We start from the raw sequence: 4,656 nt of genomic DNA, 5'->3' as shown, positions 1-4,656 counted from the left end.
GCCGTTTCAACAATCTGCTGAAAGGTTTGTTTCAAAATTCTTTCCACCGATTAGTTTGTCATTTTTGAGGCACGCGACCTTGGCTAAAAATAGCTTCCAAGGCCTTGGATTCCTCACCGCTCATCTTGTCTTTTAGGCCTAAGGCCCAGGCATATTTGGATAGAATGTCTATCACTGTTAAGATGTATTTAAAACCGCTGTTGTGTTTGGAGAAGCGGTGCATACGGACCAAATCTGCCTGCCATTGCGCGTCCACATCTGAAACAACGGTCCTGGTTCTTTCAAAACGTATTTGAGCTGGTTTGTGTAAAGTGTAAGCATCCTGGTGTGAAAGCCAAGCTCTGACCTGTCTTCTATTTAAAGTTTTAGGATGCTTTTTGGCCACTTGAAAAAGAAGATTGACCCCGTCAAAGCCCCCAGCTTTCCTGGGGGTTTAACAGATTTTCTTTAACAGAGCCGTCTGTGGAGACATGGCTGTTCCTGGGACTGTCTTTTACGAACACAAGTATGGAGGGGGACACGTTCATTCTGGCACATTTAAATAAGTTTTATTAATCGCCTGGTTTAACACCATCTTTTACAGCCGCCTGAAACAAAGGAGGCCATGATCCCTACCATGAGGGAGTCTGAGCTGGTTCATTCTTCCATTTTTGTCCTTTTCTGGATTTTCCTCTTGAGATCTGGGTCTCAGACAGGAGCAAAAACAGCTGATGCGCGATGGATTTACTCCCACAGGGCTACCGATGTGTAACTTCTCAAAGGCCTCTAGAAAGGCATTGTCGAGCTGTTGAGAGATTTTCAGACAAAAAACAGTGTAAGCACCCCACTGCCTGTTTTTACATTTATGTAATGCCAAGGTCGATTCCTAACCCCATCACACCCCTGTGATCGACAGTCGCTTCTTAATCATTCATTTACCTGAGCGCCGTCTTTCCCGTTCACCTTGTGACTCCCCCAAGCCACAATCGCCTTCCAACTTTAGGGCCTGGACAATGAGAGGCTGTCACACTCATCGGGGTGCCTCACAAAGGTTTGGATTTTGGGGTCGGGTTCCGACGTATCCATCAACGGTTGAGTCAAAGGGCCCTCCTCGGAACTGTCACTGCCGTAGCGCTTTCTCCACACAACTCCAAAGGTCCTCGGAGCTAAAACAAAATCTGAAGGTCTCACGGGGGTGGTAAAGGAGTCCATGTTTTCTCTCAGCCTTTCCACAATTTCTAAAACATGTCTTCTTGGTGAGAGATGGCTTCCTCTGCCCAGCGCTGGGACTTATGGGGTGATGGTGCTGCACTCTGATTGGCAGAGGGCGTTGGGAGGAGTTCTTAGAGGGGTCACATGACCCTCTTCTGGACGGTTCACCCAATCCGAGAACCTGCCCCATTTTGGTCAAATCTCTTCTCGGGGCGGTCCTCTGCAGCCGAAACCCATCGCGATTGGTAGAAGGTGGTGGGAGGAGTTCTTAGAGGGGTCACACGAAGCACTTCCGGACGGGTCACCCCACCCTGGAACTCCCCCCAGTTGGTCAAATCTCCTCTCGGGGTGGTCCCCAGTGGCTGAAACCCCTCCTGATTGGTAGAGGGCGGTGGGAGGAATTCTTAGAGGGGTCACACAAACCACTTCTAGACAGATCACCGCACCCCGGAACTCCCCATGATTGGTCAAACCTCCTCTCGGGGTGGTCCCCAGTGGCTCAAACCCCTACTGATTGGTAGACGGTGGTGGGGGGTATTCTTAGAGGGGTCACACGAACCACTTCCAGACAGATCACCCCGCCCCGGAACTCCCCATGATTGGTCAAACCTCCTCTCGGGGTGGTCCCCAGTGGCTCAAACCCCTACTGATTGGTAGACGGTGGTGGGGGGTATTCTTAGAGGGGTCACACGAACCACTTCCAGACAGGTCATCCTGCCCCGGAACGCCCCCTGATTGGTCAAATCTTCTCTTGGGGCGTTCCTATCAGGGCGAAACCCATCCCGATTGGTAGAGGACAATGGGAGGAGTTCTTAGAGGGGTCACATGACACACGTTGCTTCCGGTCATTTGTCTGCCTTGACCCTGGAAGTAATACCTCATTGTCTAGGGACTTCCAGTGACGGTGGGTAAGGCTTACGAGGGCCAAGGGTGGGGTTAACGTTTGATTGACGGTAGGGCCCTTATACTACTGGAGCGCCTTCTTCTGTTTGTCTCCCGCTTCATTCCCCAAGCACTCGGCCAGGACAGATGTCATTTAGGACCTCAGTTGCCACCAGCTGGACAGAGGGACTTGGGTCTTTCTTGAGGAACTGGAGAGCTGAAATGACAGAGGACAACATGCTAGTGTACAGACTGTCAAATCACAGCTAAGCGTGATCACAGAATCTTGAACTACCAGAGCTGAATGATCACATTGTAAAATGTGAAACTGGGCTCAGTCCTTCTATTGGGATGGAAAATACATGAGAGATGAATCTGCCTCACTTTTCATATTGTCACCTGTGCCTGAACTAGCTGGAGACTTACTATCTCTGAATAGCACGCTACAGAAGCTCTCCAATACAAAGAAAGCTTTAGGTTCCTCCATTGGCTCCCTTCCATGCTCCCAACAAGTGGGGAGGCCCTGACTCGACCAGAAAGTCATCCACTCTGCTGTAAGTGGAAGAAGGTCCATTGTTTCAATAGCTTCCACTTTTAAGTTTATTTTCCATCTCTATTCAGGAGCCACGGTCTGAGCTCCAATAACCCTGGAATTGAACAGAGACCAGGTCCAAGCTGGTTTGTGCAGGATGCAGGGCACCTACTGGAAGAAAAATTGCTGGTGGGAACTTTGGGGGAGCAGAAAGTGGCTACAATTTCTCCTCACCTGGGCAGTCCACAGAGAGCCAATAACGCCCAAAGAGTGGATAGCACTGGCTGCGGAGGGGGCCTTGCCAGGACAACCAGGAGATGCACGGACTCACATCACACCCCCTGCAGCTGCCTCCTTCAGGGGAAATTAAAGCTGACTTTCTACTGGGCAAGACTGAATTTGTCCTTGCATGTGTGGCTGATGCACTTTGCACCAGTGGTATCGGTTACTGCTGCTTGTCAGCTAAATTCCTTTAGAACTCACGGATGAGCAGAACTTCAGCTGTATTTATTACTTACACATCAGCAGATGGTCCAGGTTCGGCCATTTCATACGCTGCCTGTCTGTGTGTTCCAGGATGATGCCTAAATACACAATGGAAAACAAACAACAACAATAAAACCTTCCCTTGTTGAGTGCAAAGTGATATTAGCAGCCCCTAGACAGGTCTTTGGCCTCTCCTACTGTGGACCTAAGGGTGAGCTGTGGGCAAGAGGATGCTAGTGCAGTTTAGAGTCCACACTGAAGAGAATGAGAAAGACTTTTTTTTTAAGAATGTTTACACAAAACCCATTTGCTTTAAAGAGTCTGTGTTCCTCTTGCCACTGCTGTCAGTTATTGGAGACATACTACGCTAGTGTCTTGGTCTAGTGGTCTGAGCAAAGGCCTGGGGCCAGGAATAAGCGAGTTCTAAGCAGGGATCCCACAAGGTGACTGACAGGTGGGACTTAGGCCACAATGCCTGCCTGTCTCACCTGGGTATGCTTGGGAGAAGAGGGCACAGGGCCAAAGCGGAGGAACCTTTTGCCTCCTTGACAAGGTGGTGTGGCCAGGAACCTGAAAGAGCAGGTGCTGAGGGCAGGTGGGCTGCATGCCTCCCAATGATGAAGTAGTAGTGAAGAGCACTGAGCAACACTGTGGGTGGGTCTGCACTTTGAGCAAGGGGGATCACTCCCAGTTCAATGGGACAGGCCCACACTACCTCGGACAGCGCTCGCATGCTAAAATTAGAATGTAGCAAAAGCAGCACGAGCAGTGGGAGGAGCTAGCCACCTTGAGAATCGACTTTGGGGTTTGGATGGGATCATACTTGGGGTGGTTAAACTTCCTCCTGCTCCTGCCATCGCAGCTACTCTCTATTTTTAGCACTCAGGGCTAGTGCGGGTATGTTTCATCAAGCTGGGAATTAGCCCCCCAGCTCCAAGTGTAAACATGCCCTATGAGACAGTGTCCCAGCCTCTACTACTAAATGACTGCACCGTGCTTTCCCTGCAACAATCCCAAAGCACTTTATAGCAAGTCATGATTTCCTCCGACCACCACACTGGAGAGGTAGGGATATTAACATCCCCATTTATGTATGGGAAGCTGAGGCATAGAGAGATTAATGGCAGCTCAGTGCTGCACAGTGGGATTTTTTTCTCTCTCCCTCAATGGGAATACCAAAAGGGACACTGGGCATCATCTCTCACCAGCTAACTTGACTGCAACTGCCCGGATCTCTTCCCATCTGCTAAAGAAGTACATGATGGTGCTTTTGTACAAGTTCTCCAGCAGCTCGGCATTCTCTTTGGCCTAGAGGAAATCAAGGACACATGAGCTCTCTCTGGCTAGAAGTGCCCTTTGACTGCCAGCACATGCTTTTACGAGCCACAGATAAATCAGAGAAAGAACAGGTGACTGGGTGGACGTGGGAAAAATGGGGATCTGTGGCAGATTTACATTTCCCATCACCCTCAGTCATATATCCCACTCTGACCGCTATTTCCATTACCCATCACACATCCCCCCCACACCTCTACACCACCACATACCACTCCAGTCAAGAATCT

General features: G+C 49.9%; 1 long non-coding RNA gene across 1 annotated transcript; it reads right to left on the bottom strand.

The window, feature by feature from the left end:
- Positions 1-1,241: 1,241 nt before the first annotated feature.
- On the bottom strand, positions 1,242-4,371 carry LOC142069690 (uncharacterized). Its single transcript, XR_012665640.1, has 3 exons — positions 4,297-4,371; positions 3,124-3,189; positions 1,242-2,290 (listed from the first exon to the last, which is right to left on the bottom strand). It is a non-coding gene; the product is annotated as an uncharacterized LOC142069690 (long non-coding RNA).
- Between the last annotated feature and the right edge of the window lie 285 nt (positions 4,372-4,656).

Source organism: Caretta caretta, chromosome 20 (genome assembly GCF_965140235.1).
Source record: "Caretta caretta isolate rCarCar2 chromosome 20, rCarCar1.hap1, whole genome shotgun sequence".
Taxonomy (NCBI): domain Eukaryota; kingdom Metazoa; phylum Chordata; order Testudines; family Cheloniidae; genus Caretta; species Caretta caretta.
Note: the sequence above shows the minus strand (reverse complement) of the source record. Positions and strands in the feature narration are given on the sequence as shown.